The sequence below is a fragment of the Cricetulus griseus genome, chromosome 2 (assembly GCF_003668045.3).
Source record: "Cricetulus griseus strain 17A/GY chromosome 2, alternate assembly CriGri-PICRH-1.0, whole genome shotgun sequence".
Lineage (NCBI taxonomy): Eukaryota > Metazoa > Chordata > Mammalia > Rodentia > Cricetidae > Cricetulus > Cricetulus griseus.
In genome coordinates this window covers 58,310,705-58,324,894 of record NC_048595.1, presented here as the reverse complement: position 1 = coordinate 58,324,894, position 14,190 = coordinate 58,310,705, and the positions used below count along the sequence as shown (strand labels likewise).

Below are 14,190 nucleotides of genomic sequence, written 5' to 3'. Positions count from 1 at the left end.
TATTCTTGGCATTGTTAATAGGGCCATGAATATGTAGAGAGATTAAGTCATGGGTCCTAGGGGGAAAGTCAATAATATTATTCTACTAAATGGACATAGTAGTAAAATAACTCCTAATTTTTTTTTTTTTTTTGCAATACAACATATCTCTCAGCCCTCATAAGGGAAGATTCTCCTTGCAGTAAATTCTTTCAACTGGTTAACATGCAGAGAATAAGTCTATGTAGTGCTCAGCTCTAAGTAGGATGTACATATCAAGCCTTTTCTTCCAAGGCTCAGAGGTCTTCATGGAAGAGGGGTTATTAAGATTATCAATGCCAGCTCTAAGTAGGATGTACATATCAAGCCTTTTCTTCCAACGCTCAGAAGTCTTCATGGAAGAGGGGTTATTAAGATTATCAATGCCAGAGATGGCTGATAAAATCAAGGAAACCGTTTTTCTTGAACACAACAGTGCAGTTTGCATTTTGAAATCACAGCAGTTGCACAGCATGTGTAAGACCTTTGAAAGTTCAAGTCTGACAAAATTCTAGCATAGAGAGGGGAAGGTGGGTATGAAATCTCACTGCTAGTGGGTAATCTATTGACATTTGATGGCTGTTGGGAGAGGGGCAGTCACTTTTCTTTACTGATAGGACCAGACCACTAATAAGTGGACTATACCCCTTAACAAGCCCTACCAACAAGTGTGTGTGTGTGTGTGTGTGTGTGTGTGTGTGTGTGTGTGTGTGTGTGTGTGTGTGTACTCGAGAGTGTGCCAAACATGACATAAGCACAGCACAGGTTAGAGCAGTACTCTGTTTACAATGAACTTTTTAAAAAAAACCCAGTATGTAAGCCCATGTTAATTTGGAACAAGAATCAATGTCAAATCTCTGTTCTCTAAAAACAGAGTTCTCTCTGTTCTCCCTTCTTTCCCCCCACCCCTTGCTTGTTTATCTGGAGTCACATAGATCCCTTTATCTTTTGGTGAAGTAGTCACTGTCTCAAACATGGTTGGTTTCTGTGCTGATGGAGACAAAAGGGAGTTTTTGAGGATAATCAGCAATTCACTGTTCAGGCCATGATGAAATTTCACCCATTGGACAGGAAAAAAAGAACATCTGATCACAAGGGACATGTCACCATCTACTCTGGAAAATAGAAAACAGAAGGACTCAGAGACATTCTAATGACATTTACACATTTTTCTGTCATATCTTATATTTAATATCTCAGCAAATCTTACTGGATTTTGATTTTTGACTATTCTTTATGATCTTTCAGTGTCTTCTCAGTCCTACAGTGTTTCAATAGCTTCAAGTTCTTCCCTTCAAGGCATTGTTATATAATTCCAAGACCAAAGAAAATCCCTTCAATTTATTTGGATAAACTTTAAGTGCTTCTTAGATGCAAAGTGTTACTCTAGCCACTGAGAAAGTGTGGATGTTAGAAAAAGGAGAGATGTCAAGGTGCAAAGATGAACAATGGCCTTAGCCCCAAATATTTTAGAGTGATAACTAGAAAATATGGAGCTTGGATGAAGAAATGTAAAAGGATAAAAAAAAAAACTTTTGAAGGCATTTATTATGTGAATCTAAAAGTTCTTTAGAGTTATATGTCGCTTTTCTTTTTACATGGATTTTGAAATTTAAAAACAGTTTTTATGTTTTCTAACATTTTTCAATAAATATAAGGAGAGGGCAAGGTTCATGGCATACAGTTATCATAGACTACAAGGATTGCAAGACAGGATTGAATTGAAGGGGAAGGAGATAAGGAAGGTCAAAGAGTGACCTCACCTAACAGTTCTGATGAGACAACAACATACAAAAGTAGACTGGCAGAGTGGTGGTCAGTGAGGAATGATTTAACTCAGGTATGAGACACCCGAGGAAGTCAAATGTGATAGAGAGGGTATGTTATCAATATGTGCCTTTATCTGTTTTATCCTGATTGGAAGGTGGGAGCTTCCCCATCTCTGGTCAGTCAACAGTACCAAGATCTTAAGAGACCTGGAGGCACATGCATGCTGTAGAATGGGAAGTGTTGGTGCGAAGCAAGAGTTTAGAGTTTGAACTAAGTTGAGTTGGATTTCAGGGTTATCACAGCCTTTGAATAGAGTAATGTCACTCACAGTAGAACCCTGAGTAAGGCATAGAGGCACCATTTGCCTTGTGTTTCTGAGGATCCTCACACACTGGCTACCCTGGTCTTCCTTGGTAAAGAACATATAGAGCCAAGTCTTCAAGCTGAAGCAAAACACTGAACAATTTGGGAAGGCAGAAGCTTACACTGTACAGTGTTCCTGTGGTGGTTTGAATTAAAATGGCCCCTATAGACTCATAGGGAGAATTAGGAGGTGTGGTCTTCTTGGAGTAGGTGTGGCCCTAGTGGATGTATATCACTGGGGGATGGTTTTTGAGGTTTCAGATGCCCAAACTAGGTCAAGCGCCTCTTTCCTCTTCCTGTCTGTGGATCTGGATGTAGAACCCTTAGCTACTTCTCTAGCACCATATCTGCCTGCATGCCACCAAGTTCCCAACCTCTGAAAATGTGAGTAAGCCACAATTAAATGTTTCTCTTTACACAGTTGTAAATTAATCAGCTGTAAAAAACAATGACTTCTGCAGACAAATGGATGGAACTAGGAAAAAAATCATCCCTAGTAAGGTAACCCAGACTCAGAAAGACAAACATGGTATATACTCACTCATAAATAGATACTAGATGCAAAGCAAAGGATAACCAGACCACAATCCACAGCTTCAGAGAAGCTAAATAACAAGGAGAACCCTAAGAGGGACACATGGATTGCCCTGGGAATGGAAAATAGATGAGATCTACTGAATAAACTGGGGGTATGGGATGGTAAACGTTAAGGGATAGAGGATGAGAACATGATGGAAGGGGATGGTCGAGCTGGGGGAAGGAGGAAGTGGAAAAACAATGAAAGAGCTATCTTGATAGAGGGAGCTATTATAGGGTTGGGAGAAACCTGGTGTTAGTAAAATTCCCAGGAATCTACAAGGAAGACCCCAGCTTAGACTCCTAGGAGAGGGTACCTGAACTTCCCTGTAACTAGATTGGTGACTACCCTGACTGTCATCAAAGAACCTTCATCCAGTAACCGATGGAAGCAGATGAAGAGATCCACAGCCAAGCACCAAGCCGAGCTCCGGGAGTCCAGTCAAAGGAAGGGAGGAGGGATTATATGAGCAAGGAAGTCAAGATCATGATGGGGAACTCACAGAAACAGCTGACCTGAAAAACAGTTGTGTAGCCTGGTATGTTTGTGGGACCACTGGCAGTGGGACCAGGATCTATCCCTGGTACATGAGCTGGCGTTTTGGAGTCCATTCCCTATGGAGGGATGCCTTGCTCAGTCTCTATGCATCAGGGAGAGACTTGGTCCTTCCTAAACTTGATGTGACAGGCTTTGTTGACTCCCCCTTTAGCCTTACCTTTCTGAGTAGGGTATAAGAGATGTGTTAGAGATAGGTTCAGGGGAAAGGGAACAGGGGAGGGAGAACTGTGGTTGATATGTAAAGTGAATAAAACATTAAAAAAAAGAGTTGTCATGGTCATGGTATATTTTCACAGAAATAAGACAATCCTAGATAATATAAAAAACTGAGGAGCTCAAAGGAGAAAACAGCTTGATTTTTATGACTATAATTTAGATTGGCCACTTTCTACTATGCCATACTTTTAAATGACATTTAAAAGAGAAATGGGAGGGCAAGCAAAGAAGGGCAAAATAAAATATATTAATCTGTTCACTTCATTCAAGACATTTTAAGTAATCTTTATCATGAGGAAGTGAAGTCCCCATGGGTCTCAGCATTTGGCTCCAGGATAGTCACATCACACAGAACATGATATGCCCGACTCTCCTGCATGACAAGATGGCATATCCACCCACTGTGCTGCCTCTCCCAATTTTAATTAAATGCACATATGTTCCTTGTTGTTTTTGTTCTTTCTGTCTGAACTCAACATTGCCATGTTTGAACTCTAATTATTACTTTGAAATATCCTCAGAGTAGCATAGATTTAAAATATTCTGCTATGAAGTTTGTACAAAAAGATGTATTGGATGAGCCATACAGAATTTCAGATGCATTTTTCTCCAAAATAGCTAGCACTACTGGTATGTACTGAAGAAAACACAGAAGGGAAGGGCCCTACCACCTGAGGGTCAGTATTATTGGAGCAACATTCAGCTTCCTTTCTCTACATCTGTCTCAGCTAACAGAGAAGTAGGAGTGAGTATGCTCTCACACTCCTTTGGCTGAAAGAATGCTTCATGAACAAAGCCACGTCGTTGTCTTTTTTAGTGTGTCACAGTCTAGTTTTTGCTGCTGCTTACTCCTGCAGCAAAGAGATGGAGGGATGAACAAGAGCAAAGCTGCAACTGTTCAGTTACTGACCTAGAAACTAAAATAGGCATGAGGGAGAAGGTACAAGATTCTATTGTGAGGCTCAAACTGGACTATGCAGTCTTCTCATGGTCTCCTTGTTTTGTAGATTTGATGTCTGCATCTCAAAGATATAAAACCTAAGACACAGAGGCCTGCAAAATCCCAGTAAACCTTAACCCTAAGTTTACTTTTGAGAAATGATAAAGTTTATGCAAAATATGTAGCAAAAATTGTTAAATTTCTTAAATATTACTGTGTATACATAACTTTCCACTGTTATTAAGTCTGTTGTATATACGTTAATACATAATGAAAAGAGAAAGTAGAAAACATTTGGAAACTTGATCACTTGCTATGTGGATCTCAAAATATTTTATTTACCTCCATTTGGGGTTAATGGAGCTAGCCATGAGAGCCCCAGTGTTAGTAGAAGTTACCATAGCAGGAATAATATCACTTCTGAGTAGAGCTTGTCTATGATTCTTACATCTAGAACTACACTATTGAAGGGTTTGGATTATGAAATAGTCAAGATACTTTTAGCAATGTGAGAAATACCTGAGAGTGCAGTTGGAGGTTTTTCATCCCACCTGTCAGTTCCCAAATAACAACTCTGAGGCTTAACATTAACTATAATTGTTTGGCCAGTGTCTCAGGCATGTTACTAACTAGCTCTCAAAATTTAATTAACCCATTTCTATTACTTTATATTTTACCATGAAACTTAAGGCTTGTTACCTTATATCTTGTTTCCCTAGCAGTTACATGGTATCTCCCTGAATCTGCCTTCTTTCTTTCTTTCTTTCTTTCTTTCTTTCTTTCTTTCTTTCTTTCTTTCTTTCTTTCTTTCTCAATCTCTGTTTCCTGCCCAGCTATATTCTGCCCTGTCAGGCCAAAACAGCTTTATTCACCAATCAATAAAAGCAACACATATTTGCAGCATACAGAAGGACATCTCACATCATGAGAGGCTATTTAAAAGGAAATGTTTTTTCTAGACTTCTAGTTCTCAGGTTTCAGCATGTGCTGTCTGGTGCCACTGTTTGCTTGGCAAGGCACAAAATGATGGCAGAAGAGAGAGACAGGAAAATTGCTCACATACTGGTAGCCAGGAAGCAGTAAAAGAGGGAAGAACTAGAGACAAGATATATTCTTTAGGACATGTCCTCAGTGACATTTCTACAGAGTTTACCACCTCTCAACACCACTAACTATGACTCCACCCATTGATTATACTATTGTAGGTTATGAATTAAAGCAACTAACAAATTAGCTAAAAATGAAAACAATTTTCTTATCACTTAATTTTCTGATTGTTATAAGTTTTGACCTTACTAACAAGTAGTTTTGTTGCCATTATCCTCCTTGCACAGTGTGTCTCAAATGCCATGTTCAATAAATAATATTTAATTTTCATTTTATATATGATTACTATTGTGTGTATATGGGCTGGGTGTGTGAAGGTACAGGCATTCTACATATCATATGTGCTTATCATCTCAGACTAATGCATATATTAAAAGGGAAGGGTGCATGTGCTCTGTGTTATTTGCATTATTGCCCACACAACACAATGCTTGCAACATATTGTGGACTCAGAAAGATTTCAATAATTTGAATTATATTTCTCTCTCATTTTCTTCACTGTGCACCTTGTGCATCCTTGTCCTGTGGCCATTCATTCTCTTTCTTGATTCTTCTCTTTGAGCATTATGGTTGTATTCCTTTATTCTAAAACTCTTTGCTATTATAAATTTGAGCATAAATGGGCTTTCAGAAAAAATGTATCATTTGGTAGGTCAGTTCTTATTTTCCTCGGTGCCACCAGGTAGGGATCAGCTGCAAGTAAGAAACAGGCAGGATGAAAGAAAAGAAAAATTGTATGTTGGATGTTCAGTCATCTGCCACTTTCAATATTTTCCAAGCAGTAGACCCAGAGGAAAAAAATAGTTCAAGCTTGTAGCCCTAGTTCAAACAGCTGCCTCAGCACTTTTCCTATAACCCTTTACTGCCCACTGTATGTGTTAAGGGTATACATTATCACTGTAACTGCCTTTTAATGGTGATGGTAATATCCTGGCTGTTAATTCCTCTGAGATTTTTGGCTCAATAGCTGCTGTTATTAGTTCCAGGATGATTCCCATCAATGCAACATCATTTGGGTTCCATTATGTGTATTCTTTAGAGCACTAGCATTGTCCGAATCCCTAAACCATTACATTTAACTTAGACCAAGGTAACAGTAATGACTAGTACAACTGTGGTTTAGACAACAGATACTCAATTTTGGAAAGAATTATCTTTGTAATAAAATATCCTTTTAGAAAATAAGTCAGAGTGTTTGGAAGATTAACAGATGGTAGGAAAACAATTGCTACACTTCAGCTCAAAAGATATTTATAGGTAAGATAGACTGAAGAAACACTGGAAAGCTATCTAATAGAGAGTTTAACACTAAAGTCTAAAGTATCTCACATGCAGAATGTATAGTTTGTTCTGTTGTCTCTATTGAGATCAATTAATGTGAAGAATCAATATGAAGAGAGGTGACGTTCATGGTGCCAAATGCAGCTTCTGTTTACTCTACTTGAAGAAATTTTACTTTAGTTTAGAATAAAGGATAGAAAACTTCAGATACAAAATAGAAGGACATTAACCACATGAGGGGTGGATATCTGCAAGTCAATCAATTAAGTTTTGTATAAGACCTTCTAGGAGTTTTTTCCCCTTGAGGAACAAACTGATAGTGTAGTATTAAATTAGATACCTCTTCCCAGGCATTTTTCTAGATCTAAGATGTTAGGCATGTTGACATCTCTGAGATTAACATTAGTTTTATCATGATGTTGCCAGGACGAAGATTTATGAAAAGATCTTCAATGTCGGAAAATTTATGAAGAAGAAAAAGAGAAAGGAAAGCAAAAAAGAAGAGAGTGGACTTATGGGTAGAGAAGCAAACACGTTTTCCGTGATTTTTAAGGCCTCTGATGCCAATGATAACAGCAGTGTGAAGTGGAATATGAGTAATAGCCAGAAAAAGACATGGGAAGAAGCTCTGCTGTAAGTTGCCAACCTCCTTCATTCTATGAAAAAAGTGGGAGAAAAATATTGCAGTATGTAAGGTCATTTCAGTCTAAACCATGTCTCTGCTTGAGGCTTTGCTGTGAGGCTAAACTACTGAGCCCAGGAAAAGGTATTAGGTGACCATAAATGCTTCTCCTCCCCATTTAATTTCATCTTTAAATTTCAAGTCTTGTTTTACCCAACTTTTACTCGTTTATTTTGATTTCTGTGTTTTTCTTAAATTATTTTTATTTGTTTCAATGAGAGACATATGAGAGGAGGAAGGGAAGTATGGTGAGTGGGGAGGTAGAGAAAATCAGAAGTGAGGGAGGGAAAATGATCAAAATACAGTGAATGGGGAGTTTTTTCAATAAAAATAGTTTAAAGATATATTAAAAACCATTAAAGAAGTACTTAAAGTCTTCTGATTCTATGAATTAAAGAAAAGCAACATCTCTGTTATGGATTGAGAGGTCCATAATTAAATGGGTTCACAGTGTTGAATTCAGCCAAAGATGAAGATAGTAGAGCATAAGAAAGTCCCCAGCTCTCTTGCTGTGTGTAGGATCTGCAACTCCTGAGGTGAGGACTGTATTCTCCACCCAAGATTTTAATTCAAATTTAATTTGTTTTCATCACAACAGTTTTTCTGTCTTTCATTTTTTTAGAATATTGGTTCTCAATCCTTTTTCTCTTGATGGTCATGTAATTTAAAGAATTAACAAAAAACCTAAAACAAGACAGCCACACTTTGAAGATTTGGTTTAGAAATAGAAAAAAATACATTTTCTTCCATCCTTGACATACAATTTCCCACTCTACCTTGCTTGTGAGCATCTAAACTAGGTGGCTAATCTCTGTGAAGTGGGTTATACTCTGGTCCAGATCTACTTTCTTAATTATTTCTGCTTATAATAGCACAGCCTGTTAATAGCACTGAAAAATGATGAAGACATTTATTATGAATGGACAGTAGCTGTCAGATAATTGCCACGAAAATATGTTAGAAACTGGTGTAGGTAGATATTTTCTAGGGGAAGAAATTTATTTCTAGGGGAAGAATGGGTTAATTTCCATACTGCTTTCTATACTGAGACTGTCAGCCATGCTCTTCCTTCCACCTGTTTTGTCTATCATCAGGCCTGTCCCCAGGCAGATTTGATGTATTGACCAAGTATCATATCCATTTCTTCATCTGACAATTGACTTGTGTCATATTAATCTCTATGCTACTAACCAAGGGAACAAATTCTTAGCTGCCATGTTTGGAAACAGCAGAGGGAGCAGATGGCAGAAAGGAACAATGATTTAAGATGAAACAGAAGCAAAGATTAGCAATTAGGAATGGCTGCAGAGAGATCAGCAGGACAAATCCACACTGTTGCTCCCATGCGGTACGGTCCCAAGAAAGGCTCATGTGCATGATCTTAGTCTGTCTAAAAGCTCACCTTGGTCAATTCCTGCTGCTCCTTTGCCAACAGATGTGTTTGATTTTCAAGCAGAAGTCTAATGAATAATTTCTACAATTTCTTATCACTTTCAAAGTAATGAGATTTTGAAAAAAAATAGAGAAAAAAATCATTGATGACATTGCTGATTAGGAAGCTCACCTGATGACAAAGTTAGTTGCTAGAAGTAAATGATGCCAAGAATAATTAATTGGTCATCAAAAGTAAAATTCTGAGAGGGCCTTATTTTGAGTGAGCAAGTTTCTGACCCAGAAAAAGCTGTATTAGAGGTAGCGTGGCCAGGGTGAATAATTCCCATTGGGTTAGTAGTCTCAAATGCCAATCTCACCCAAAGCAACCCACAACATCCAGAATTAAATTATATGCTACCAAGCTGAGGTGACATAGAAAGTCACCCACTGCAGGTTGGTTGGAAGGCATGTCAAAGAATCTCATGTCTATTACATGCAATAAGTAGTCTACTATGCAATCTAGTGCTTAATGCAAAGTATATTGATCTCTTCTTAAATCTCTATCCCAAGCCATTCTTATAAAATGTAACAATCATTGCCCTGTACACTCATAGTTAAAACATATTTATATTTATGTATAGTTATATACACAAATGTACATATACAATGCATATATGTAAAATATCACATATAAGATGATTTTTGCATTAATTTTCATTTCTTTTCTAAATAACTAGTGAAATTTGGAGCCAAACAGTCTAGTTATGATTGGATCTTTTTGTGGATGTGGTTCTAGATAGCGCTGTCATCTGAGCTTGTATTTATTTTTAATTAAAAAAGTTAAATCTTTTTTTCATTTATTTCACATACTAACCAGTTTCCCTTTTCTGCTCTCCACCCATCCTCTTCCATTTCCCATATACCCACCTCCCCCATTCACTCCTCCTCCATCTCCATTCATAAAGGGACAGGGCTCAAGGCTTGTACAGAGCATGGAGCATCAAGTTGAGGCAGAATTGATACTTTGAGGAGGGTCCAGGCAATCTACTATGGGGTATAGGTTACCAAAAGTCAGCTAAACTCCAGGGAGAGGTCCTCCTCTAACTGTTGAAAGCCTTCCTAAGAGACCAAGCTACATGATTGTCACACACTTATGGAGGGTCTAGGTCAGTCCCAGGCAGGCTCCAGAATCTGTGAGTTCTGAAGAGTTCAAGGCAGTGTGTTGGGCAGGATGGTTGCAGGAGGCTGGTTGGAGGCAGGATGGAAGGGAAGACTTGATGGGGGGCAGTTTGGGGTTAGGGAGGAACCTGGAGCCTAAGAAACAGCCAGAAATCCACAAGGATGACCCCAACTTGGACTCCTAACAATAGTGGAGAGGGTACCTGAATTGGCCATCTATTGTAAGCAGATTGGTGACTTCCCTAATTGCCATCAGACGTACTCTATCCAATAACTGATGGAAGCAGAAGCAGAGATCCACAGACAAGCTCTGCGCTGAACACCAAGAGTCTTGCAGAAGAAAGGGAGAAGGGATTGTACCAGGCAAGGGAGAGGGGTAGGTCATGATGGGAGAACCACAGAGCTTTTATTTTTTAAACTACCACTTTAATTGCATTAAAATTATTTCTCTCCCCCTTTATGGCCAAGTCTGAGTTCAGACACTATACCACAGTGGATTACACGCTTGCTGTTTCTGGATCATGGCTTTACCCTGTGCTGTCCTGAGAAGAGACTTAGGGTGTCAGTTTCTTATTCTGTGCTCAGAAATCATGAATATTGGTAGCTTGAAATTGATTTGGGGAAGATAATTTACAACTCAGAAGTGGAAATACTCTACAAAACAGACTTATTACTTTTATTCGTCTCGACCATTTGTGATTGCTAATTATTAAGAGTAGACCACTGACCTGGATGCTTATAAATAACATCATCTTGGCCAAATATTTAGGTGTTTTATTATGTTGATATAAAATTATCATCTCGGTTTCTTGTATTAAGAAAATGTATATTGAATATAATGTGATAGTTGTACTAACATCTTTAATAAATGCTTTCTTTGATTGATTTTTAGGTAACTTTTCAGTCTTTTTGACAAGAGTTACTACTTAAAATCCAAAGAAAGAAATTAAAGAAGAAACCAGAAAATGGAAGGATCTCCCATGTTCTTGGATAGGTAGGATCAATATAGTAAAAATGGCAATCTTGCCAAAAGCAATCTACAGATTCAATGCAATCCCCATCAAAATCCCAGCACAATTCTTCACAAACTTTGAAAGAACAATTCTCAACTTTTTATGGAAAAACAAAAGACCCAGGATAGCCAAATCAACCCTGTACAATAAAAGAACACCCTGAGGCATCACTATCCCTTACTTAAGGTCTATTATAGAGCTATAGTCCTGAAAACAGTTTGGTATTGGCACAAAAAATAGGCAGGTAGACCAATGGAATCAAATTGAAAACCCTGATATTAACCCACACACCTACGAACACCTGATTTTTTTTTTTTTTACAAAGAAACTAAAATTACACAATGGAAAAAAGAAATCATGTTCAACAACTGGTGATGGCATAATTGGATGCTGGTATGTAGAAGACTGCAGATAGATCCATAACTATCTCCATGCACAAAACTTAAGTCCGCATGGATCAAAGACATCAACATAAATTGAGCCACACTGAACCTCCTATAAGAGAATGTAGGTGGTACCCTGGGACAAATTGGTACAGGAGACTGCTTCCTGAATATAATACCAGTAGCACAGACACTGAGATAAATGGGACCTCCTGAAACTGAGAAGCTTTTGTAAGGCAAAGGACACAGTCAACAAAACAAAACAGCAGCCCACAGAATGGGAAAAGATATTCACCAACCCCACATCTGACAAAAGGCTGATCTTCAAAATTTACAAAGAATTCAAGAAGCTAGTTTCCAAAACACCCACTAATCCAATTAAAAAGTGGTGTACAGAACCAAATAGAGAATTCTCAGTAGAGGAATCCAAAATGGCTGAAAGACACATAAGAAAGTGCTCAACATCCTTAGCCATCAGGGAAATGCAAATCAAAATAACTCGAAGATACCATCTTACACCTGTCAGAATGGCTAAATCAAGAACAACCGTAACAGTTTATGCTGGAGAGTATGTGGAGAAAGGGGAACACTCCTCCACTGCTGGTGGGAGTGCCAACTCCTACAGCCACTTTGGAAATCAGTATGGCAGTTCCTCAGGAAAATGGGAATCAGTCTACCACAAGATCCAGCAATTCTACTTTTAGCCATATACCAAAAGATGTGCATTCATACAACAAGGACATCTGCTTAACCGTGTTCATAGCAGCATTATTTGTAATAGCCAGAAACTGGAAGCAACCTACATGCCCCTCTACTGAGGAATGGATCTAGAAAATGTGGTACATTTATACTACTCAGCAGAAAAACAAGGAGAGGGAACTGAGATTTTCATGTAAAAGAAACTTGTTTCTAATTTAAATAAAAATAACAGAGGAAAAAAATACAAAGATGTTGTCTTGGCCTCTAGGCTTCTTTTCTTCCTGTCTAAGTTTCCTAGCTGCCATCTTTCCTTCATTATGTACTTGCTCCCTGGAATGATGTGTGGAGTTGCTACAGGTCAAGAGCAATGGTGCCAAGAAATTATGGCCTGAAACTTACAGTGCCTTAAGATAAAATAAAATTCCTCCCTAGTTTTTAAGGTTGATAGTATCAGTTATGCAGTCACAGTGATGGAAAGTTGACTAATAAAAGAGAATGGAAGGGAAGGGCAACAAGACAGGATTCACATCTTAGTCCACGTACACAGATGAAGGTGGATGAAATCCCAGTGTCCAGCCGCTGTGCTAAAGAAAGATCCGGCCTGTACTGGAAATGATAGATACTCGGAAAGACATCCCACTCCAACAGCCTCCATAACCCTAGAAAGACCAATATTTCCACTCAGTGGCAGATGTCCTTACCACAGGAATTCACCTTTTGGCTCAAGCAGCCAGTCAGGTTTGTTCCATCTCCCAGGAATTTGATTTGCATTTACTGAGATCATTTTTTAAGGATATTTAAAGTGTACCAAGTCAAACCAGGAGCAGCAGAGATGATTCCCATAAAAAAAGAAGAGACTAAATCATAGACATAGAAAAGCAAAGGAGGAAAGGAGCATGAAAACCCAGGTACTATTTCATGGTCTTCATTGGCATTTTATTTTATAATTTCTCCACAACCCTCTAATAACCCTGCCCCTGTCTCTTTGAATTTAGCAGGACTGTGTACTCATTCCAGGCAACTAGATAATTCCTGGCTAAGAAAGCCCTGTTGGGCATGAGTGATTCCTGAGTCAAACTAAAGGGAGTAATACTCACAGTGTGTAGAAAGCATCACAACTTATAATCAGAATCATGCTCTCCCTTGGACATGTGAAGAATTCCACAGCAGAAGTGAGAAAATTGGGAAGCTGCTGGGCGTGGGGGTGGGGTTGCAGCACTTCCCTTTCCTCTTCTGGCACTAATATTTTATTTGCTCCTATAAAGATAAATGTTTTAGTAATGAAATCTGCCTTTCAAAAAACTCTTCACGTATTTCTTCTATTTCATCTTTAATGAAATATCCTAAAAACATTCTTATGAAACAATGGTTTAATAAATGAATGGTTTATAAATTTTTAGGCTGCCTTTGGTTGTGCATATAATAAATGTCCATTAAGAGATACAATACAGGGAGTTGAAATCAACAAAAAATAATGCATTTTCAAGTTTGATTCTTTTCTGAGCTTAAAATCCAGGATTGCCAGAGCACTGTAAGCTGGATCTGTTACTACTGATACAGCATTTTGTCAATTCCAAACACATTTTCTCAGAAGAAAACAAAACAGTAATTCCTTATCAGGTTTAACATTTGACCGGTTTCACAGATACTTAGTAATCATTGTATGCATTTCAATATTATAAGTCATCTTTATTTATTTACATTATACCAACTGAGGTTGGTTCAATAATTGTAGCAAAGCAGTAGCCACACAGACAGCAATGTAAAAGCATTTGTATGCTGGGCTGTGAGACTTTATTTTGAACTTAATAAATCATAGTTTTTTTGATATGTTGAGTTTTGTTATTCAGGAGAAGACAAAGCCAGTTTTTAAAAGTCATTTCCAAATATCATTCAGTGGAAGAGTGTGCCACAGAAAATGGGAATACTTGTGTGCTTGGGAATTTGGAGACAGGCTATGGAACACAGCCTTTAACTTTCCTAAGGAAGAGTTAAAATAGGCGAAGAACTGTCTGAGTTTTGGAGAGGAA

At 38.2% G+C, this 14,190-nt stretch overlaps 2 long non-coding RNA genes across 2 annotated transcripts in view; both read left to right on the top strand.

The window, feature by feature from the left end:
- Positions 1-11,118, top strand: part of LOC113833997 — a 41,793-nt gene extending 30,675 nt beyond the window's left edge. Inside the window, exons 2-3 of the long non-coding RNA XR_003482234.2 lie at positions 7,257-7,463; positions 10,958-11,118. This is a non-coding gene — a long non-coding RNA (uncharacterized LOC113833997). The remainder of the gene's footprint in view (positions 1-7,256; positions 7,464-10,957) is intronic.
- Positions 11,119-12,341: 1,223 nt separating this feature from the next.
- Positions 12,342-13,990, top strand: LOC118238306. Its single transcript, XR_004768200.1, has 2 exons — positions 12,342-13,068; positions 13,156-13,990. It is a non-coding gene; the product is annotated as an uncharacterized LOC118238306 (long non-coding RNA).
- Positions 13,991-14,190: the final 200 nt, after the last annotated feature.